Genomic DNA, 25,656 nt, shown 5'->3' with positions numbered 1-25,656 from the left:
GTTTGGATATGGAGCAAATATATTTCTATGCACACCTCAACAGGTTTGTGATTCACTATCTGAGCTTAGGAAAAGGCTTAAAAGGCTTTTTCTAAGGGAACCTAAATTTTATACCCACCATACTGTACCCTTTGCACTTGTGTCTGAAAAATGGATTCAACTGATTGCTGTACAGAAATCAATTGTTTTTATAGTTAAAATGATTGGTCATTATACAGTCAACCTATTCAGTTATGTGCTTATGAGTCCTCTTATGAATCATAAATGTAAATACAGCAATAGGATGCAATTCAAAACTGTACAACAGATTCCCACCCTTTTCACATCAGTTTCTCCAGAAGCCAACTCTGAGATAAGGCCTCAAATGGAAGAAGTAATTTGGGAGGTAGTTTCAAGGACCATAGGGTTTCCCTGGTGGCTTAGATGATAAAGAATTTGCCTGCAATACAGGAGACACAGGTTCAATCCCTGGGTTGGGAGGATCCCCTGGAGAAGGGAATGGCTACCCATTCCACTATTCTTTCCTGAAGTATCCTATGGACAGAGGAACCTGGCGGGTTACAGTCCATGGGGTCACAAAGAGTTAGACACAACTGAGTGGCTAACACTTTCACTTCTTTCAAGGAACATTCGAAGGAGAGAGGGAAGTAAGATGGGATAGGGGAGAAAGCCAAGAAAGGGATTATGGTGAAGCAAGTTACTGCTTTGGAAAGCTGGAGCTTAATCCCACTGGGGAGCTCTGGGAGCCAGTCTAAAACACACACCTCAGAAATAGCACATCTGAAGGGCAAGAGAGTTGGGATATCTATCTACCAATTCCCATTAGATATTGGTTGAGGACTGCACCCAGAGGATGTTAATTCTCCAATATATCTGGCCTACTGTATGTGGGTAGACAGAAGGGATTCAGTGGCCAGAGCGATCCATAACAGATCACTGGTGCTGACAGTTGAAAGTCAATCTGTCTTATACATCAGTGCCGAGGTGATGCAAGCAGGGCACTAAGAGCAGCTGCTATTTCCTTCAAGCCAAAACAATAACTAGCCCTGGTGACACTTAGAGTAAATAGCAAGGTTTCCCCCCATTTTATAGTTTCATTTTGTTCTACAAGATGATGGATGCTTTTCCTGGAGTCCCCAAAACTTGGTATCTGTCTAGTAACATGCGCTCCCTAATATGTTGTGTTCAGCTAATAGCATTCAAATTTGCTGATTTGCTTTGGTTTGTACGTTACTTCCCTCAGGCTATGACAGCTAGAGCATCATCAGAAGATGTTTTAATAATAAATAAATAGAGTCTCTGCAAACATAATTTTCTCTCATATAATTTTTTTCTTGTGTGATGTCAGCATAGGATTCTAAATGACAAAGATAAACATAGTCTTGATGGAGACTGCTTTAGTTCATCCTCTAAATTGAAATCTAGAGTAACTTCAGAGGAAAAATTTTTGCCTAGTGTGCTTTGCTTCCTTTGAAATAGCTATCTAATAATGGCAAATGTTCTTTGAGTGCCAGGCTCTGTTAGAAGCACTTTATGTGTATTAATTCATTTAAGATTCATACAGCCCAGGAGCTTTGTAATATCGTCAGTCATATATTATAATTAAAGAAAAAGAGTCAGATAAAAATTATTTCCCTTATGTAGTAAAGCCACAGAAATGATAAGTAGAAGTTTTATAATTGAATGCCTCCTAATAACCATAGCCCATTTTTTCCCATCTGTATCTCAACTAGCATGAGGTAACTATCATCCTGCAAAGTAAATCTAGAGATGACTTGCTCTTTCTTCTTAAACTTTTGCCAGACATAGATTCCAGCTGGGTTTTTGTGTGTGTGTGTGTGAAGGTCAAAAAAATCTTATAGATCATTTCAGAATCTTGATATACCTAATGATAGAGGCTGTTCCCACAGATATTTGGCAAACCAAAGTAATGTGCTCTAAACATAGGTCAACAAACTTTTTCTATAAAGGATCAGATCATAAACGTTTTCAACCTTACCAGCTCCGTGTAGCCTGAAAATAACCATAGACCATACATAAACAAATTGGCATATCTGTGTGCCAATAAAGTTTTATTTACAAACACCAGCAGCATGTTGGATTTTGCCCACAGTCTAAGTTTGCCAACCCCTGCTCTAGAAACATAGAATACCAAGTATATTCATCAATAACTGCCCATGAATTCCACTTTCAGAAAGCTTTGAATGTGTAAAACCATTATTACACAGTTTGTAGGAAAGTTATGTGAAGTTAAAACTACAGGGGACTTTGAGACTGAGACGTCTTAGTCCAATGAGGAAATTAACATTCCCACTTGATATTTTTTTCTGTGTTAAGGCTTCTTTTAGTGCCCCTGAGCTTTGTTAATAATTGTTAACTAGTAAAGGGAAGACTGTAAGACTTAGGGAGAGAATATTCAGAGGGAAATGAGTGCTTTCCTTGTTAAAATTAGGCATAACCTCAGAGTTCAATAAAGTTCGTCAGATTAATTAAATGGGGAAACCAATGATAAAGAATTCAGTTCAGTTCAGTTCAGTCACTCAGTCGTGTCCAACTCTTTGCGACCCTATGAATCACAGCAAGCCAGGCCTCCCTGTCCATCACCAACTCCCTGAGTTCACTCAAACTCACCTCCATTGAGTCGGTGATGCCATCCAGCCATCTCATTCTCTGTCGTCCCCTTCTCCTCCTGCCCGCAATCCCTCCCAGAATCAGAGTCTTTTCCAGTGAGTCAACTCATCGCATGAGGTGGCCAAAGTATTGGAGTTTCAACTTTAGCATCAGTCCTTCCAATGAACACCCAGGACTGATCTCTTTAGAATGGACTGGTTGGATCTCCTTGCAGTCCAAGGGACTCTCAAGAGTCTTCTCCAACACCACAGTTCAAAAGCATAAATTCTTTGGCAATCAGCTTTCTTCACAGTCCAACTCTCACATCCATACATGACCACTGGGAAAACCATAGCCTTGACTAGACGGACCTTGGTTGGCAAGGTAATGTCTCTGCTTTTTAATATGCTATCTAGGTTTGTCATAATTTTCCTTCCAAGGAGTAAGTGTCTTTTAATTTTATGGCTGCAATCAGCATCTGCAGTGATTTTGGAGCAAAAAAAATAAAGTCTGACACTGTTTCCATTGTTTCTCCATCTATTTCCCATGAAGTGATGGGAGCAGATGCCATGATTTTAGTTTTCTGAATGTTGAGCTTCAAGCCACCTTTTCACTCTCCTCTTTCACTTTCATCAAGAGGCCTTTGAGTTCCTCTTCACTTTCTGCCATAAGGGTAGTGTCATCTGCATATCTGAAGTTATTGATATTTCTCCCGGCAATCTTGATTCCAGCTTGTGCTTCTTCCAGCCCAGCGTTCCTCATGATGTACTCTGCATATAAGTTAAATAAGCAGGGTGACAATATACAGCCTTGACGTACTCCTTTTCCTATTTGGAACCAGTCTGTTGTTCCATGTCCAGTTCTAACTGTTGCTTCCTGACCTGCATATAGGTTTCTCAGGAGGCAGGTCAGGTGGCCTGGTATTCCCATCTCTTTCAGAATTTTCCACAGTTTACTGTGATCCACACAGTCAAAGGCTTTGGCATAGTCAATGAAGCAGAAATAGATGTTTTTCTGGAACTTTCTTGCTTTCTCCATGATCCAGCGGATGTTGACAATTTGATCTCTGGTTCCTCTGCCTTTTCTAAAACCAGCTTGAACATCTGGAAGTTCACAGTTCACGTATTGCTAAAGCCTGGCTTGGAGAATTTTGAGCATGACTTTACTAGCGTATGAGATGAGTGCAATTGTGCGGTAGTTTGAGCATTCTTTGGCATTGCCTTGCTTTGGGATTGGACTAAATGACATACATCTACCTAATTTGAGAGATATTTTATTTTCTGGAAAAGAACTTAGATCTAAGAAAAATTGACTCAATTGTATGAAAAAAGTTATTATGACAGCATACTGAACTGAAAGAGACCCTAGACCTTAGTTATTGCAGTTATTAGTTATGTTACAAATACGGACTTGAGGCTTAAGCTCAGTGTGATATCAAAGGTCAACCAGTTAGAATGAATCTGGGATAGAAGGAGCATGCATTGATGAGAGTCACGTTCCAGTTTTAGAGTCAAGAGGGTTCAATCCCGGCACTGCTACTTGTAACTTTCTAACTTTCAGGAAGTTACTTTAACTCTGAGTCTCCATTATATTATCTGCAAACTGGGGATGACTACTGAGTATTCAAGGTTTTGTAGTGATTAAATGAAATATCCAGTATTAAGTCCCAGGTCCCTAGTAGTGGCTTAATAAATGATAGCTATCATATTCCATTGGATAATTGTGTATTGAGAAATAATATATGTAAGGTCTACATCAAGGAATGGGGATGCAAAGATAATACAAAATCCTCTTCCTAGACATGTTCGTAGGAAACAGACCCATGAAGAGATGATTGGTAATGTATGTAGTCTGTAATAAGGGCTAAAACTGATCTTCTATAAGTGCTATGAGAATATAGGAGATGGAGCCTTTAGAACTATGCTATCCAATCCAATATCTATGTAGCTATTAAGTACTTGAAATGTGGCTAATTCAAACCGAGATGTGCTAGGAATGTAAATTACAGGATTTTGAAGACATAATACCCCCCATTCCCCCCACACACAAAAAAAGAAAAATATCTGATAAATTACTTTCTAGGCAGAGTTCATGTTGAAATGAAATATTTAGATAATAAAGGCCAAATCCTGTCTCTCTACCATTCTAAGTCTGGTAAAGAAGACAGGCAAACAATTGATATAAGGCAATATTAGAAGAGCAATATGAGATGTATACACTGGGGAATGCTGTGGGCCTGTGTCATATGTGATGTGACATTTGAGCTAGCTCTGCAGGCTGCATAAATCCCCGGATGAAGGAGGGAGGAAGAGCCCTCCAGCTACCAAACAGAAAAGGTGGGAATAAAGACATGGAAAGAACAAGCAGTTGTTTCTTTTACCAGTTTTCTCAGATGTCCTTGAACCCGCTATGAAGAATGAAGTGCTGTTTGCAAGTCCCTTCCATAGTTTAGTTATTCAAGCAATATTTATTCAGCATCTAATAATATAGTAGCTAGTATTTATTGAGTTCTTATAATGTGCCAGACAGAAAGTGCTTTTCATTTAATCCTCAAAATAATTCAATTAGATAGAAAACATCCCATTTATAGGTGAGGAAACTGAAGATTACAAAGATTAGTCACTTGCCCAAGATCATGCCATTAAAAAAAAGGCAGAGCTGGAATTACAGTTCTGCCTGATATCAAATTCATGAGAATACAGCCTACCTGCTTTGTCTATACCTCCCAGAAGGCCTTGAGCAGGAGAAAAGCAGAAAGGTCACAGTATAGCCATAGGGGGCAACTCCAACTGTGGTCACCTGGGATGTGACAGCCAGTGTTCATCCTAAAACAGCTCTACGTAAAGCACATTTTGAAAAAGCAGAGGACCCAACAGAGAATTTTCCGTGGAGATGCTTAGAGTTGCCAGAAATGGTCCTGGAGGTTAGAACTCTAGAGAGCGGCCAAGAGAAGCAGCTTGTGGCTACCAGAGGGAAAGCTGCCCTCACCCAGAGCATCTCTGTTTCTGGAAGCTACTGTGAGCAGAGATGGCTGCTGAGGCTGCTACTAATAGAAGGGCAGGCTGGGGAGATATTGTAATCAAAGGTTTACTGACCTCTGCCATCTCGAGAGAAAACTGTCTTGACATCAACGTTTTGAAAAACTGACTCCACTAATCTTTTAGTATTCTGCTTCCTAAAGATATGGAACAAAGTTCCCTACCAGTAAGTCTGGTGAGATTGGTCCCCAGAACTTCTGAGTGGGGGTTTCTTAGACCAACAATATGGAAAAATAGAAGAGTATTGTGTCAGAGAAGGGGAGAGATGGACTATGAGCCAACTAGGAAAATACAGGGTTACGTGTTTGTGGCATATAAGGGTATCATCTATCTATAGGATTAACCCAAGTAAATAAAGTTTTACTCCAATGACAGTTTTCACTTTTAAATATATATGACTCATATATATATTCAATTCATATTTATACGAATATATGTGGAATTTGGGATTTCCCTGGTACCAGATAGTGACCAAAAAGATTTGAGTCACACTGGGAATAAGATTCTTTATTTTAAATTTTATTGAAGTATAGTTGATTAACAATGTTGTGGTGATTTTTGCTCAATAGCAAAGTTACACATATATACTGCATTCTTTTTCATATTCTCTTCCATTATGGTTTATCATAGGATATCAATTATAGTTCCCTGTGGTATACAGTAGGACCTTATCATTTATCTATTCAATATATAGTAGTTTGCATCTGCTAACACCAAACTCCCAATCCTTCCCTCTCCCATCCCCTTTCCCCTTTGGCAACCACAAGTCTGTTCCCTATGTCTATGAGTCTGTTGCAGTTTCATAAAAGTTCATTTGTGTCATATGTTAGATTCCACATATAAGTGTTACCATATGGCATTTGTCTTTCTCTTTCTGACTTATTTTACTTAGTATGATAATCTCTAGGTCTATCCATGTTGCTGTAAATTACATTATTTCATTCTTTTTTATGGCTGAGTAGTATTCCTTTGTATGTGTGTGTACATGTATATATATATATATACACCACATTTTATTTATCTAATCATCTATCAATGGACATTTAGGTTGTTTCCATGTTTTGGCTATTGTAAATAGTGCTGCTATAAACATTGGGGTGCAAGTATCTTTTCAAATTATAGTTTTATCCAACTATAGATATATGCCCAAGAGTGGGATTGCTGGATCATATGGGAATTCTATTTTTATTTTTTAGGGGGTGTTCTTTTTTTTTTCTTTTTTGCTCCACTATGGCTGCACAAATTTACATTCCCACCAATAGTGTAGGAAGGTTCCCCATTTTTCCACACCCTCTCTAGCATTTATTATTTGTAGACTTTTAATAATTTTATATTGGAAACTCAGCAGTGGCCACAGGACTGGAAAGGGTCAGTCTTCATTCCAATCCCAAAGAAAGGCAATGCCAAAGAATGCTCAAACTACCGCACAATTGTACTCATCTCACATGCTAGTAAAGTCATGCTCAAATTCTCCAAGCCAGGCTTCAGCAATATGTGAACTGTGAACTTCTAGATGTTCAAGCAGGTTTTAGAAAAGGCAGAGGAACCAGAGATCAAATTGCCAACATCCGCTGGATCATGGAGAAAGCAAGAGAGTTCCAGAAAAACATCTATTTCTGTTTCATTGACTATGTCAAAGCCTTTGACTGTGTGGATCACAATAAACTGTGGAAAATTCTGAAAAGGGTGGGAATACCAGACCACCTGACCTGCCTCTTGAGAAACCTGTATGCTGGTCAGGAAGCAAGAGTTAGGACTGGACATGGAACAACAGACTGGTTCCAAATAGGAAAAGGAGTACGTCAAGGTTGTATATTGTCACCCTGCTTATTTAACTTCTATGCAGAGTACATCATGCAAAATGATGAGCTGGAAGAAGCACAAGCTGGAATCAAGATTGCCGGGAAAAATATCAATAACCTCAGATATGCAGATGACACCACCCTTATGGCAGAAAGTGAAGAGGAACTAAAAAGCCTCTTGATGAAAGTGGAAGAGGAGAGTGAAAAGGTTGGCTTGAAGCTCAACATTCAGAAGACAAAGATCATGGCATTTGGTCCCATTACTTCATGGGAAATAGATGGAAAAACAGTGGAAACAGTGTCAGACTTTATTTTTTTTTGCTCCAAAATCACTGCAGATGCTGATTGCAGCCATGAAATTAAAAGACGCTTACTCCTTGGAAGGAAAGTTATGACCAACCTTGATAGTATATTAAAAAGCAGAGACATTACTTTGCCAACCAAGGTCCGTCTAGTCGAGGCTATGGTTTTTCCCGTGGTCATGTATGGATGTGAGAGTTGGACTGTGAAGAAAACTGATTGCCAAAGAATTTATGCTTTTGAACTGTGGTGTTGGAGAAGACTCTTGAGAGTCCCTTGGACTGCAAGGAGATCCAACCAGTCCATTCTAAAGGAGATCAATCCTGGGTGTTCATTGGAAGGACTGATGCTGAAGCTGAAGCTCCAATACTTTGGCCACCTCATGCGATGAGTTGACTCACTGGAAAAGACTCTGATTCTGGGAGGGATTGCGGGCAGGAGGAGAAGGGGACGACAGAAAATGAGATGGCTGGATGGCATTACCGACTCGATGGACATAAGTTTGAGTGAACTCAGGGAGTTGGTGATGGACAGGGAGGCCTGGCGTGCTGTGATTCATGGGGTCGCAAATAGTCGGACAAGACTGAGTGACTGAACTGAACTGAATAATTTTATTTATGTATTTATTTTTGGCTGTGCTGGGTCTTCATTGCTGTGCAGGCTTTTCTGTAGTTGCGATGAGCAGGGGGAGCTACTGTCTAGTTGTGGTGTGCGGGCTTCTCATTGTGGTGGCTTCTCTTGCTGTGGAGCACAGGTTCACAGCGAGCAGGCTTCACTAGTTGTGGTGCGTGGACTCAGTAGTTGTGGCCCCCGGGCTCTAGAGCACAAACTCGATACTTGTGGCCCACAGGCTTAGTTGCTCCATGGTATGTGGAATCCTCCCAGATCATGGATCAAACCCATGTCTCCTGCATTGGCAGGCAGACTCTTCACCACTGAGCCACAAGGGAAGCCCTATTTGTAGACTTTTTAATGATGGTGGGGGAATCAGATTCTTGAACAGAAGTTTAGTACATTTGACTATACTTGTGCCTAGGCTGTATAGAGAGTCTGAGAACCCAAGTCTCAAAGAAGACTGGCCTCAGTTCCAGGCTTTTCCATCCTATAGTCATTTGACCATTAATGATGACTCCTCACTTCACTGACAGCAGAAATGTTTGTCTGTTGTGTTCTCTATGGAATCGCCAATTCCCCGTATGTGCCTAGCATGTTGTCATTACTCAATCAAAATCTGTTGAACTAAACTAAACTGAATAGTATCATCAGAATTATTCTTGTCAAATATTTATTAAGTATCCTGTATAGTATGGTGCACTTGATATTGGGAAATTCAGAATCAATGTAAAAGAATTCCAGCAGACGTTTATCCAGAACCTACAAATAACTCTTACAACTCAAGAATGAGACAATCCAATGAAAACATGGGCAAAAGACTTGAATAGAAATTTTATCAAAACAAATATACAGATACTAAACATATGAAAAAAGCTCCCTATTATAAGTCATTAGGGAAGTGCAAGTTCAGCCCACGATGAAATACCATTTCCCACTTTACAATGGCTAGAATGGGTGTATTCAATACAGCAGACACTAACAAGTGTGAAGAAACAGGAACTCTCATACACTGCTGGTAGGATGTAAAGTAATACTGCCATTTTGGAAAATAGTTTTGTAGAATCTTAAAAGGTTAAGCACAGGGCTCCCCTGGTGGTTCAGTGGTAAAGAAACCACCTGCTGCCCCAGCAGTTCTACTCCTAAGTATCTACCCAAAAGGAGTGAATATATACGTCCACACAAAGACTTGCATACTGTGAGGGTTGTAACATGAACCCCATGCATAGCTGAATCCACTGATGCTTCACTAAGTTCAGGAGTTTTTCCAAGGTCATAGAGTTAGTCAAGAGCAGAGCTAATGTTTTACCCTTGTCTGGCTCTTCTGTGGCTAAGTTGTTTCAGTCATGTCTGACTCTTTGCGATGCCATGGACCATAGCCCACCAGGCTCCTCAGTCCATGGGATTCTCTAGGCAAGAATACTGGGGTGGGCTGCCATTTCCTTCTCCATGTCTGGTTTTAGCGAGTGTTTTTTCCCTCATTGTATCACACTGTTCCCCAGATATATATAGATTTTTTTTTAGATTATTTATTAAAAGTTAAATATTCAAAGCTCACGGTAAGATGGACAAGACATAAAATTCTATTTAAGTTTGTTCTTTTATTCCATAAAGCTCTGTAATAAGACAGTTTTGGTAACCTCTCAGTATTTCTTTCCATTTTCTTATCCACAAAATGGATATATCAATAGCAGCTAATTCCAAAATTATCTGAAAAATTAATGACAGAGGATGAGGTGGTTGGATGTCATCACCAACTCCATGGACATGAGTTTGAGCAAACTCTGGGAGGTAGTAAAGGACAGGGAGGCCTGGCATGCTGCAGTCCGTGCGAGCGTCATAAGTCACTTCAGTCGTGTCCGACTCCTTGCGACCCTATGTACCATAGCCCTACAGGCTTCTCTGTCCATGGGATTGTCCAGGCATGAATACTGGAGTGAGTTGCCATGCCCTCCTCCAGGAGATCTTCCCGAGCCAGGGATCGAACCCGCATTTCCTACATCTCCTGTATTGGCAGGCGGGTTCTTTACCCCTAGCACCACCTGCTGCAATGGCAAGCCACTCCAGTACTCTTGCCTAGAAAATCCCATGGATGGAGGAGCCTGATAGGCTGCAGTCCATGGGGTCGCTAAGAGTCAGACACGACTGAGCGACTTCAGTTTCACTTTTCACTGTCACACATTGAAGAAGGAAATGGCAACCCACTCCAGTGTTCTTGCCTGGAGAATCCCAGGGACGGGGGAGCCTGGTGGGCTTCCGTCTATGGGGTCACATAGAGTCAGACACGACTGAAGTGACTTAGCAGCAGCAGCAGCAACCACCTGCTGTGGTCCATAGGGTCGCAAAGAGTCAGACACGACTTAGTGAATGAACAACAGCAAAGTGAATGAGGTAAAATAAGATTAAGTGCATAGCATAATGCCTCATACATGGAAATGTTCAATAATGCTTATCTGTCATTTTAAATGTTGTTTATAAGCCTTATTATTTTCAATTATTTCTCCTTGGAAGTTGAGGAAAGGAAAACAAGTGTCAGCTAATGTATGAGGAATCTTCTCAAGAAGATTTAGCTTTAGGAATTGTGGAAAAGTCATAACAGAGCCTTGATGATGTCATATTGGATAGAGGGTAACTGCAAACATGCTGAATAGACTTGGGTTGAGAATGTACTCTTGAATAATTTGAGATTATGTCATATTTGTCAGTGTAATGGAGCCACAAAAATGATTTACTTTCCAGCCTTGCTAAAATATGTCTTCTTAAGCAAGATAAAGCAGTTAAGCAACAGTAATTACCATCCTAGTTCTCTCAGATTTTACAGGAAGTGAACCAATAAGAAATAAGCTCTCAATTCTGATTGAAGAGTCATGGTGACAACTCTGCCCTGGGGGGAGGGTTGACAACCCAACCCTGTCCTCTGGACGACAGGACAAGGGGGCGGGGTTAGAAGAGGGGGACTGTTCCCAGAGAGCTCAGTCCCTGTAGGAGGCTAGGACTGCTCTGAATATGACCTGTGGGCTCACCTGAGGCGGGGCGGCCCAGATGACAGCCCAAAGAGTCATCCCCTTTATGCTCATCACCAGCTACATCCATCCAGAAAGGGAAAGAGCAAACCAGAATAGTACTGTACCTTGGGATCAGCACAGGGAGAAGGGAAGTACGCTAGTTCACTAGGGCTATCATAACAAAACTCCACAGACTCCATGGCTTCAGCTACAGGAGTTTATTTTCACAGTTCTGGAGGCTGGAAATCCCATATCCAGGCGCTGTCAGAGTTGGTTTTTTCTGAGCCCTGTCTCCTTGGCCTGCAAGTGGCTGACCTCTTGCTGCCTCTTCACAGTGTCATCCCTCTGGGGGGTGTGCAGCCCTGATGTGTCTCTCTGTGTGTCCTAATCTTTTTCTTCTTTTAAAGACACCAGTCAGATTGGATCAAGACCCGCTTTAATAGCCCTATTTGAACTGAATCACTTCTCAAAAGGCCGTATCTCCAGCTATAGTCACATTGGGAGGTGGTACTCCTGTGCCAAAATATCAAATGTATAAAATAATTTTGCGTTCTCAATGAATTCAATCAGACATAGCCATTGGAAATTTGGTTTTTAGGTTGAGAGGGAACCCGGAGGGATCGTGATTTCTGTCTGACCTGTAGATGATGCTGTACTCTCCATTTGGTAGAATAGGTGGTGGCCAAAGGGTTAATTCTCCCCTAGAGTCACATAACAAAATTTTAAAAAGATGTCATAAAATGTATTTTCTGTGAATCAATATCATTTCTGAAGGAAATTACTTTAACAGAAATGTGTGATATGCTCTCAGAGTCACCGGAGAAAAACAATTGATAGAGGGGGAACTCAGTTCAGTTCAGTTCAGTTCAGTCGCTCAGTCGTGTCTGACTCTTTGCCACCCCATGAATCACAGCATGCCAGGCCTCCCTGTCCATCACCAACTCCCAGAGTTCACTCAAACTCATATCCATCGAGTCGGTGATGCCATCCAGCCATCTCATTCTCTGTCGTCCCCGTCTCCCCCCACCCCCAATCCTTCCTAGCATCAGAGTCTTTTTCCAGTGAGTCAACTTGACGCATGAGGTGGCCAAAGTATTGGAGTTTCAGCTTTAGCATCAGTCCTTCCAATGAACACCCAGGAACTATATATATATAAATCTTTAAACCTGAAATTGCCCCCAGCAGGACTGGAGGGAAGTGATGATATTTTAGACCAAAGGCCCCAAGCCAATTGTGCTTAAATGATGCACTTGAGACTTTTTTTTGAAAAGCTGAGTGCCATCACTGGTCATTCTCTAGTTGAATGGACAAGGTGCCCCAAGGCATCTCCCAGACGCTTTTTCATTTATACTTTAAAGATAAAAGACAGTAGCTTCCTCTAACACATTAGATCAAACAGAGAACAGAGGACAACAACAAGACTGCATTCATCTCCTTCTGTGCTAGGTGACTGGCTCCACTCACTCCATCAGCTCCCTGCTCCAGCAAAGCCTCCACCTCCCTGAGTAATAATAATAGTTATCATCATCATAAAAGAGCTAATGTTCCTTGGGAGCTTACTAGGCATTTTTTTAGGCACCTTATGCATATTGTTGAATCATCATGATAAGCCTCCTGCTGCTGCTGCTGCTGCTGCTGCATCGCTTCAGTCGTGTCTGACTATGTGACCCCATAGGTATCCAGATACCAGTAATAACAATATCATCCCACTTTGCAGAGGGGAAAAAGGAGAACAAACAAGTGAAGTGCCTTAAACAAGATCATAAAACCTGTGACAGCTGGGAGCTGGACCCAGCCATTGTGGCTGTGGCATCTGGTCATGTTCCTGCTGCTCCACACGGCCCTGTCAAAGCCCTTTGTTACCTACCAGGACATCAGCCCCAAGTTACAAATCTCAACCCCAGCTCCTCCCACTTCTGCCCTCTTTCATAGCAAACAAATGATTCTCCAGGCAGCTTTCTTGTAGGTTTATTTTTAAAATAGTCTATTTGGATGTTAGTCAGATCCATTGAAAACATGAAAGTGGGCTACATCTTTCCTCACTGTGATGCTTGTGTACTTGTCTTCCTCCAGTGGATTTTAAGAACGTGGATCCATTTTAAGAATGTGGATCTATTCAACAAAGTCGACAATTGTATATTGAAAGGAGCCTACTTGGACTGGCTTCTCTTTCTGGGTTTACACAACTCTAGTTGCCAGGCCCTGTGCTGGGCACTTAGTGAAGAAGGATCCTTAAAGGGACAATTAAGCATACTGGTCTGCAAAGAGCCAACCTTCTCATCACAGTATTTTCTCAGCACTGGCTGCACATGTGAATCACTCGGGGTAGTTTCAGCATAAATATCAGGGCCCTTGCCCCACCCTAGACTTTTTGAATCAGAATCTCTGGGGGTAAGGCCAGGACAGTGGTAGTTTTTCTGGAGCTCACCAGGTGACCAAATAATCAGCCCAAGCTTGCCTGTCCCCGCAGAGAGATGCACATGTAAATGAGTAATTAGAAGACCCTGCGGTTAAGATAAGAGCAGAGTGTTATAAATAGCATGAAGACAGAGCCACTGCTTCTGACCAGAGACCCTGCCAAGGACTTCACAGAGGAGGAGACGGTGACCTGGTCTAATTGGATGAGAAAATGCTCACACGGTAGAAAGGGAGTGGGGCCTGGATATTCCAGGCAGATCGAAGAGCAGGCATAAAGACAGAGTTATAGAAAAAGAAGACGCATTTTGAAAAGAAATAGGGTTCCCCCTGGCTAAACAGTAGGTGGGTGTCAATGGGGTAGAAGCCTAATCATTAATGGCCTTGGGTGCCCTGCTGGGTGCTGCACTTTAATCCTGCAAGTAAGGTTCCTGGCTATTGTAACCCAAGTATGAACCGATACTCTACTTCCCTTAGGTCATGTGAAAGAGGACTCGATATTTTTCTATAGGAATTTTATTATAAAAATTTAGGGAGGAAAAAAACAGAACTAAAACCAGAGAAAATCAAAGCAGAGAGACTAAATAAATTTTGAAATAATTAATATATGGAGTGCACCTTTGTCATCCCTGAAGAATGCTCAAGTAGAAGCCCTTATCAAACAATGATCATCTTCCCTTCTTTCCCATGAGTGTCTCTGAGTTCTTGTTACTTCCAGAAGCAAAAAGAAATTTCTTCATCTGCTTTAAATTCTCCTGTGAAGGAGGAGATAATGTCAGAGGCTCCTATTTGGAAAATATGGACTGTGCCTAAAAGTCATATTTTTCAAGGACAGAAGACAGCCAAAGCTTTCCATCTGGACGTGGCGCTCCCATTCTTCCCTGTACCCCAAGTGCTTTAATAAATCTCTTCATGGAAATGTGGGCCCTGCAAAATTGTAATTCTTAGAATTTAGCAGTATGATTATTTTCGGCAAGCAGTAGTGGCAATAAGCAATAGTAAGGATGGTCATTCACTGGTTGTACGACTGACTGCAAACAATTTCACCTCTCTGAGCCTTGTGTTTCTCAATTGCATCTTAGAGGTTACGCTTATTTCCACCAACTCTGAGATTCTGTGACTTCTATGGATTCTACATTTTTTTCCAGCCTTAAGCTTGGTGATCAAAATCACTTCTGATGCTAACTCACTATGATTCCTCTGACAGCCCATGAAAGCTATTTTACACCTTGGCACCCCCCTCCCCAGAGAAATCAGCTTAAAATGTTTTTCTTTGACAAAAATGTGGGCTTAGTTCTTAAAAATGCTGTCAGGTTGCATGCAGTTTGATGGAGCTGCTTAAGAAATCTGTCAACAGCATCCTGGGTTAAATTGTTGAGCAAGCAAACCAATCCTGTACTAATGTAGTTGAATATTTTCTGACAGCCTGCGATAGCTTCTTTAGCTCTTTATGTTCTGTCAACTAGTGGAGATAACTTCTTAAAGAAGGGTGAGTCTTTATGCATTAAAGAATGTCAAATGTAGTTCCATCACTTACATTTCAAGGGCATTCTATGCAAAGCTGCCCTAGGTCTCTGTTGTAATGCCCAGAAAAGTTCTGCTAGCCCCTGCTCCAAAGAAAACTATTTTGTTTCTTCTTAGAAGATGAAGGTTCATTTTTGTCTGAGTATTTGAATTGCATCAAGAAGGTGAAAAGCCCTTGCTTTGGATCCACAAAATTAAAACAAATTACTCAGGACTTTTTTGGGATGTCCTAGTCTCTTACCAAACAAACTGTGGAAAATTCCCAAAGAGATCAGAATACCAGACTACCTGACCTGCCTCCTGAGAAATCTGTATGCAGGTCAAGAAGCAACAGTTAGAACTGGACATGGAACAACAGACTGGTTCCAAATAGGGAAAGGAGTACGTCAAGGCTGTATATTGTCACCCTGCTTATTTAACTTATATGCAGAGTACATCATGAGACATGATGGGCTGGATGAAGCACAAGTTTGGAATCAAGATTGCCGGGAGAAATATCAATAACCTCAGATATCCTGATGACACCAATCTTATGGCAGAAAGCGAAGAAGAACTAAAGAGCCTCTTGATGAAAGTGAAAGAGGAGAGTGAAAAAGTTGGCTTAAACCTCAACATTCAGAAAACTGATCATGGCATCTGGTCCCATCACTTCATGGGAAATAGATGGGGAAACAATGGAAACATTGAGAGACTTTTTGGTGGGGGCTCCAAAATCACAGCAGATGGTGAGTGCAGCCATAAAATTAAAAGACACTTGCTCCTTGGATGAAAAGCTATGACCAACCTAGACAGCATGTTAAAAACCAGACACATTACTTTGCCAACAAAGGTCCATCTAATCAAAGTTACGGTTTTTCCAGTGGTCATGTATGGATGTGAGAGTCGGACTATAAAGAAAGCTGAGCACTGAAGAATTGATGCTTTTGAACTGTGGTGTTGGAGAAGACTCTTGAGAGTCCCTTGGTCTGCAAGGAGATCCAACCAGTCCATCCTAAAGGAAATAAACTCCAATACTTTGGCCACCTGATGTGAAGAACTGACTCATTGGAAAAGACCCCAATGCTGGGAAAGATTGAAGGCAGGAGGAAAAGGGGACGACAGAGGATGAGATGGTTGGATGGCATCACTGACTCAATGGACATGAGTTTGAGTAGGTTCCGGGAGTTGGTGATGGACAGGTAAGCCCGTCGGGCTGTAGTCCATGGGGTCGCAAAGAGTCAGACATGACTGAGTGACTCAACTGAACTGAACTGAGTCTCTTACCATCTCAGAGCTTCATAGCCTACCTCTTCCATTCCAAGAACCATCCCAACTGTTTCCATTAGCAGTTTAGAATGGTGGCCCAAACACAGATGGCTACTGGTCATACTCTGTATGTATATGTATATTTTGTAGGTATAAAGACTCTGATGCTGGGAGGGATTGGGGGCAGGAGGAGAAGGGGACGACAGAGGATGAGTTGGCTGGATGGCATCACCGACTCAATGGACATGAGTTTGACTGAACTCTGGGAGTTGGTGATGGACAGGGAGGCCTGGCATGCTGTGATTCATGGGGTCTCAAGGAGTCGGACATGACTGAGCGACTTAAATGAACTGAACTGAACTGATACTTTGCATGCGTGTGTGCTAAGTTGCTTCAGTCATGTCCGACTGTTTGTGACCCTATGGACTGTAGCCCACCAGGCTCCTCTGTCCATGGGATTCTCCAGGGAAGAATACTGGAGTGAGTTGCCATGCCCTCCTCCAAGGGATCTTCCCAACCCAGGGATCGAACCCGCATCTCTTGTCTCCTGCCTGGCAGACGGGTTCTTTACCACTAGCACCATCTGGGAAGCCCATATGTATACTTTACCCACACACTGTAAGTGTGAGACATACCGTTCAGCTGTTACTGCTGCCAAAATGTGACATCATTACATTATTAAGTGTTATGATGACAATCATCTAAATGTTCCAGTTCCCTGTTGTTCCGAGCACAGTTTGTGGACCAGCAGTGTTAGCATCACCTGGAACCTTGTGAGAAATAATCTAAAGCCTCACCCTAGATGCGCTAAATCAGAATCTGCATTTTAACAAAATATCCAGGTGATTTGTAAGCCCATTAAAGTTTGAGAAGCACTGGCTTAGAGTATAGACTTTGGAGTCAGACTAGCTGTGTGACTAGGCAGTGAAAATAAAATGTGCCGTTTACTAAGGGTTTAGTGGCACCATAACTGTGCCCAAGTCATCCTAATTACACCTAATAACACCTCTGAGCCCCTGTTCTTTTTTCTATAGGAAAAAAAACAAAGTAAATATATTTAATTCATCCAGCAAATAGCACCACCAACCTGCTCCATCCTAAACCCAGACATCATCCTTGATCCCCTCTTCTCCCCTGCCTTCATCCAGTCCTGACTGCCCTGCTTGCAGTCGATTCCATCTACTTTTCCCTGTCTGCACAGCCAACAGTTTAATTTTAACCATCATTTCCCTTGCCTGTACCACTGCAGTAGCCTCTTGATTGGTGTCCATCAACCATTCAGCTCAACTCAATCCATTCCTCACATAACATTAAAATACATATGATTTTAAAACTCAACCATAAAATGCCATAGAGACAACCTATGACAAAAACTCATCTGTAAGATGTAATAATTTCCAAGGGTAAGCAAAGCAACCTGGGTGTGACCTCAGAGAGGCATATTTGATGTGGTTCTCATGGATTCTAGGGAAAGGAAGACCAAAATGGAAGAATTTTGGTCTTCCTTTCCCTCCTCGCCCTCTCCATCCACCTCACCTCCTCTCTAAATCTCTTATGCTGTGAGAGTGGACATACATGCAGCAGTCTAGCTTTGAGATCAAGCACTTGCCTCCCTCAGGCTGATTTTTTTACTATCAAGTTTGCCTTCAGAGTATAATTTAAGTTCCCATGAAAATTCTCCTAAAGGAGAAAATACACTGATAAGCATCTTGTCTACCTATCAGTCTTGCTTCTTAGCATGTTAATAAATTTGCATTGTTTTATTCATCTGTCCTTCACGTGAAAGTAGTGGTCACTCAGTCATGTCTGACTCTTTGTGACCTCATGGACTGGAGCCCACCAGGCTCCTCTGTTCATGGAATTCTCCAAGCAAGAAAACTGGAGTGCATAGCCATTCCCTTCTCCAGGGGATCTTTCTGACCCAGAGATCAAACCCAAGTCTCCCATGAGGTCATGCGCCACCCAACCAACTAATTCTGAGTAGACTGATTAAATCACATTCTTGATACCTATATTGATTTGGTTGCAAAACAAGCCATCCAAATACATAGTGGCTTTAGGCACAACTATTTATTGAGCTCGTGATTCTGTAGGTCATAAATTTAGATTGGGCTAAACTGGCTGGTTCTGCTGATTTGAGCTCCCCTGGTTGACCTTGATTCGGACTCACACACGTAGCTATAATCAGCTGCCAGCCTGACTGAGGCTGGCTGACTGCCCGTTCTCCTCCACATGGTGTCTAATCCTCCAGTAGGCTTTCCTGGGCTTGATGGCAAGATGTCAAGAGCACCAAAAGGACAAGCCCCAATGTACAGGCCCTTTTCATTTTTCTGCTCATGTTACATATGCTCTGGTCCCATTGGCCAAAGCAAGTCACAAGGCTAAGTCCAGAGTCAGTGTAGGAGGGAACTACTAAAGGATGTGGATATTGGAAGCCATGAACAAATTGAACCATCCTTGCAAGCAATTCACCAAGCATCTGAAGTGGGTAGCCAGGACATATTGAGGACATCAAGGAACCACCAATCATTAAAGCCAGGCAGTTTCAGGCGTTATTAAGTCATTGTCTATTTTCAGTATATCCAATAACTGCAATATTCTATACCATTTTTTTAAAGTAAGGTCAACCTACAAGTATGAGATGAATTCAAACAAAAAAGCCCTTAATCCATGGGAGGCACTGCCACCACTCTCTTCTCTGTATTTGGGTGTCATCACTGTGAACACAAAATGTTAATGTCGTGGCTCATATCCATGCTATATTGTCAGGAATGGGAGCAGGCAATGAGAAGTCAATTCTCCCCCTTGGCATATAAGGGATCACCAGTTTCAACATCCACAGCAAATGTCAGATTTTTCTGGCCTTGCATGTAATTTGACTTTCTATGTTATGCTACTAGAACAAAAAGAGTGAAAAAATGTGTTTCCAAATACAACTAGTGAGAAGAACTCCTCATACTAACAAAACTAAATTAAAAACTGTCTAAAGTGGTTACATCAGAACTCTAGGGCAGATTTCAAAAAGACAAACTCAATTAAACCTATGTTATCTTCTGAAACATTCTGGAATATTCTGTGGGTATTGTGTGCCTGTAGGGGTGCCTGGTGAGCTAGTTCCCCCAGAGTCCTAAATAGGAAGTAAGATATGAGCCCACTCTTTTTGGCATCACCCATCAAACTATGTGGAACTATTTTCCTAATGCATCTTCACCTCTTGAGATTTCAGCCATCAGCAGGGGAAGAAGAAAGGACACTAATGTTTGATCTCTTAAACTTCTTTCTCTTTCCTTGGCTCTTTCTCCCAGAACAGAACTTCCTTTCTCAGTGGAATAGAAGCATCTCTTCTTCATTTCCTCCTTCCTTGTGTATGGTCTTTGATTTCTCCCATTCTCTTCCCAATCATAAACCTTATGACTCACAAGATAGTGGAAAGGGAGTAACACCTGAAAGGAAATAAAAAACATATTGAGTTATTATTTTCAAAATACCATCGCCATCTACTTGTTTTCAAAATTCTATTTTTGTTGCAGCAGAAGTGGAAACATTGTCCAAGAACAACATAAAAGAAATAATGTCTGTGTAATAGCAAGAATATCCCAAACCTTCACATAAAGATAAGCCAGAAAGGGATTTGTGTTGGTTACAATATCAGTCTTACATTTCTCTTGTCCTCTCTCCTTTTTGTCTATTAACCTTCCAGATATTAGTGGATGCAGAGCTGTATATTGGCGAAAAGATGGTTGTGGTTAAGAAATGTGGTTTAGAATCTTAGTTCTTCTACTTGCTAACTGTATGATCCAGACCAAATTCACCACATTTCCCTTGAGCCTCAGTTCAGTTCAGTTGCTCAGTCGTGTCCAACTCTGCGACCCCATGGACCACAGCACGCCAGGCCTCCCTGTCCATCACCAACTGCCAGAGTTCACTCAAACACATGTCCATCGAGTCAGTGATGCCATCCAGCCATCTCATTCTCTGTCGTCCCCTTCTCCTCCTGCCTTCAATCTTTCCCAGCATCAGGGTCTTTTCCAATGAATCAGCTCTTCGCATCAGGTGGCCAAAGTATTGGAGTTTCAGGTTGAGCATCAGTCCTTCCAATGAATATTCAGGACTGATCTCCTTGCAGTCCAAGGGACTCTCAAGAGTCTTCTCCAACACCACAGTTCAAAAGCATCAATTCTTCAGCGCTCAGCTTTCTTTATAGTCCAACTCTCACATCCATACATGACCACTGGAAAAACCATAACTTTGACTAGATGGACCTTTGTTGGAAAAGTAATGTGTCTGCTTTTTAATATGCTGTCTAGGTTGGGCATAGCTTTTCTTCCAAGGAGCAACTGTCTTTTAATTTCATGACTTCAGTCACCATCTGCAGTGATTTTGGAGCCCCAAAAAATAAAATCTGTCAGTTTCCACTGTTTCCTCATCTATTTGCCATGAAGTGATGGGGCCAGATGCCATGATCTTAGTTTTCTGAATGTTGAGTTTTAAGCCGACTTTTGCACTCTCCTCTTTCACTTTCATCAAGAGGCCCTTGAGCCTCAGCTTCCCTTTTGTGATATTGGGATAAAAATGCCTTTCCTCACAGCATTGTGATGAAAATCAAATAAAATCTATAAACAGACACCCAGTTCAGTACCTGAGCTATAATGGATTCTTGGTAAATGATACTATTATCATACCCTCAGTTAATAGATTTTTCTACTCAAAGCATTAACATCCAGTATCCCAATTCATCTCATCCCATGATTCACCCTCTAGCCTGCAGGTGTTACCAGCTTGTGTTATCAACTGCACACTTTTAATAGCTCAGCCTTTCTCTCTGCAAAGGTTTCCCAGCAAATCTGAACTCAAATTCTCCCCGAGGCTGGGGCAGGTAGGAGGGGAGGAAACGCGATTTCTCACCACCTGCCTGCAGTGTGGATGCCATTCTGTTTGCATAATCTCTTTATGCAATGCCTCGAGTCCAAATAGCTCATGAAGCACTTTATAAACTTCACTGACTCGACAAAGCATGTTACAAAGAGAAAAGTACTAGGCCCACCACTGGGATGGTTCCCCTACAGGGTACGGTGAAGATGTTGCAAAACCTGGCACAGTAGCTCTTCCCAGCAATTAGGAAGGCAGGTAAGGAGTAATGCTCTGTCTTCACCTGAGGGCACAGGGGAGTTGGACTCTTAAGAGGAAATGACCCAAGCTGGAAGTGTAATAAGAAAAGAGATGCCTGGCTTTCATAACCATGGGTAGCCAAGAAATTAGATTTGTGATGCACCTAGAGATTTAATTTGTTCTATTAAAGCCAGCATAGTGCTCAGAAAATAATAGATCCAGGCTTCTCACAGTGTGGCTGGAGAGGACCACACTGGAATCATTTGAGGTGTGTTTAAATAAGCAGGTCCCTGGGCTCACCCCACCTCTCTGGCTCATCCAGGGTATCTAGACTGAGGCCTGGGAGTCTGTATTTTAAAAGCAACCTCCAAAAATATTAAAAAGTAAAAGCAACCACCAGTGGTCATTTTGCCCCAGGAGGTTTGTCTTTTGTTTCATTTCCATCTCCTTATACTGCTATCTGGGAAATGGTAGAGAAGCAGCAGAAGAACAAGAACATCCCAGAGGGACCGAGTAGCAATGCTAAGGCACTCAGCTGCATGTGGGCCATGAAGATAAAGAAAACCTCTCCCTGCCTACCATCCATCCTCAAGAGAAAGTGAATATTTAAAAGTACAGCCTTATGCCTTTTCACAAGCGGAAGACTCCCATGAACTCCTACCATCAGTATCTCTGTTAGTCCCTTTCCAAATCTGTATTTTAAGTCTCATAAAGACTTCTTTTTTACTGAAGTATCTTAGATTTACAATATTGTGTTGGTTTCAAGTGATTCAGTTCTATATATATGTATATGTGTACACACACACACACATTCTTGTTCAGATTCTTTTTCATCAGAGGTTATTATAAGATTTTGAGTATAGTTCCCTGTGCTATAGAGTAGGTCCTTGTTATTTATCGATTTTATATATAGTAGTGTGTACATATTAATCCCAAAACTCCTGATTTATCCCTTCCTTTATAAAGACTTCTTAACTCAGCTGATTAGACCTTAATTTCCTTTAAGGCAATGGTTCTTGATATTTTTTCAGTCCAAGACTGCTTGAGACTCGTGGGAACTATGAATCCTCTCCTCACAAAATATTTACACACACACAATATTCAGGAGATAGCTCAGAGTCCTAGGACTTTAAGTGTGGTCCCTACACCAGTAGTATCAACCTCACCTGGGAGCTTGCTAGGAATGTAGATGCCATGTGTGACAAAATGGATGAATCTTGAGGGTATTATGCTAAGTGAAATAAGGCAGACAGAGAAAGACAAATACTCCATGATCTCACTTATATGGGGAATCTAAAAAAAAAAAACTCATAGAAACAGAACAGATTAGTGGTTGCCAGGGGTGGGAGGTAGGGGTAAGGTAATGGGTGAAGGTAATCAAAGGGTACAAACTTCCAGTTATAAGATGAATAAGTTCTGTAATAAGCAAAACATGATTTTGTTGTTCAGTCTCTCAGTCATGTCCGACTCTTTGCAACCCCATGAACTGCAGAACACCAGGCTTGCCTGTCCTTCACTGTCTCCCAGAGTTTGCTCAAACTCATGTCCATTGAGTCAGTAATGCCATCCATCTCATCCTCTGTCGCCCCCTTCTCCTGCCTTCAAAGTTTGGTGACTATAGTTAGTAAATCTGTGTTTCATATTCGAAAGTTGCTAAGAGAGTAGATTTTAAAAGTTTTCACCACACACACACAAATTTGTAACTATGAGGTGATGGATGTGTTAACTAATCTTATCGTGGTAACCATGTTGCAATGTATACAAATATAAAATCACTACTTGCACATCTTGGGCTTCCCTGGTAGCTCAGTCAGTAAGGAATCCACCTGCATGCAGGAGACCCAGGTTCGATTCCTGGGTTGGGAAGATCCCCTGGAGAAGGAAATAGCAACCCACTCCACTTTCATGCCTGGGAAATCCCATTGACAGAGGAGCCTGGCAGGCTACATGTCATAAGGTCAGACACAATTTAATGACTGAACTACCATGACCATTTCCACATCTTAAACTTACAAATGGTACATGTCAATTATATCTCAATAAAGTCAGGAGGGGGAAGGAATGTAGATACTTGACAAAATTCAACATCCTTTCAATGGTTAAAAACTACTTACAACACATTGAGTATAGAAGGAATGTACTTCAATGTAATAAAGGCCATAGATGACAAACTCATAGCTAACATCATACTCAAGGGGGAAAGGTTGAAAGCTTTCCACTAAGATCAAGAACAAGATGTACCCACTCTTACAATTCCTATTCGACACAATTCAACAGTGTTTTAAAGTCCTAGCCAGAGCAACTAGGCAAGGCAAAGACAAAAAAAAAAAAGATGTCCAAATAATAAAGGAAGAAGACTGTCTCTGCAGATTTCATAATCACATACATGTATAACACACACACACAGATTATGTATACACACACACACATATATATGTACACATATGTATATCTCCCTAAAGATTCCACCAAAAAACTGTTAGAATTAATAAACAAATTCAGTAAAGTCAGAGGATACAAAATCAACATGTAAAAATCAGTTGCATATCTATACACTCACAACAAAATATCTGAAAAAGAAAACAGTCCAATTTAGAATAGCATTAAAAAGATTTTAAAACTTAGGAAGAAGTTTACCCAAAATGGGAAAGATCTCTGCACTAAAAATTATAAAACACTGATGAAAGAAATTGAAGAAGACACAATACAATGAAAAGATGGCTCATGTTCATGGATCAGAAGAATCAGTATAATTAAAATGTCCATACTACCCAAAGCCATCTATAAGTTCAGTGCAATCCCTATCAAATATCCAATGGCATTTTTCACAAAAATAGGAAAAATGATCCTAAATTTTGTATGGAATCATGTAAGACCCCGAATAGTCAAAGCAATCCTGAGGAAAGAACAAAGCTGGATTCATCGCACTCCATAACTTCAAACTATATTACAAAGCTATAGTAGTGACAACATTATGTTATTGGCATAAAAACTGACATATAGACCGACAGAACAGAAACAACAGCCCAGAAGTAAACCCACACATATGTGATAAACTAATATTTGACAAGGAAGCCAAGAATACACAGTGGGGGAAAGATAGTCTCTTCAATAAATGTTGGGAAAATTGGATATTCAGATGCAAAGGAATGAAATTAGATCCCTATCTTACACCACTCAAAAACACTAACTCAAAATGAATAAGACATAAACATAGGAATGAAACCGTAAATTTTCTAGAAGACACAGGATTTAAGAAGATCCTTGACATTGGTCTTAGTAAGGATTTTTTGGATGTGGCAACAGAAGCTAAAATAAGCAAATGAGACTATATCAAACTAAAAAGCTTCCACACAGCAAAAGAATCAGCAAAATTAAAAGGCATCCTAGAGAATGGAAAAATATTTGTAAACCATCTATCTAATAAAGAGTGAGTATCCAAAATATGTAAGGAACCCATACAACTCAACAAAACTCAAAGCAAAAATCAAATCATCCAACTAGAAACTAGGCAAAGGACTTGAATAGACATTTCTCTAAAGAAAACAACAAATGGCCAACAGGTAGGTGAAAAAATACTTAGCATCACTAATCATCAGGGAAATGCAAGTCAAAACCACAATGAGTCAAACGGCACACCTTTTAACTGTCTATTATCAAAAAGACAAGAGACAGCAAGTATATGCGAGGCTGTGGAGAAAAGGGAACCCTTGTGCACAGCTAAATGGAAAACAGTATGGAGGTTCCTCAAAATGTTTTAAATACCACTACCATATGATCCTGCAATCCCACCTATGGGTATATATCCAAAGGAAATGAAATTGCAATCTCAGAGAAATATCTGCACCCTCATGTTCATCATAGCATTATTTTATAATAGCCAAAGCATGGAAATAATCTACGTTTCCATCAGTGGATGGATAGATAAAGAAAATGAATACAATGTAATATCATTTATCCATAAAGCAAGAAGGAAAGCACACCTTTTGCAGCTAC

This window comes from Moschus berezovskii, chromosome X (assembly GCF_049115385.1).
Source record: "Moschus berezovskii isolate FMDL1 chromosome X, NW_MosBer_1.0, whole genome shotgun sequence".
Classification (NCBI taxonomy): Eukaryota; Metazoa; Chordata; class Mammalia; order Artiodactyla; family Moschidae; genus Moschus; species Moschus berezovskii.
Note: the sequence above shows the minus strand (reverse complement) of the source record.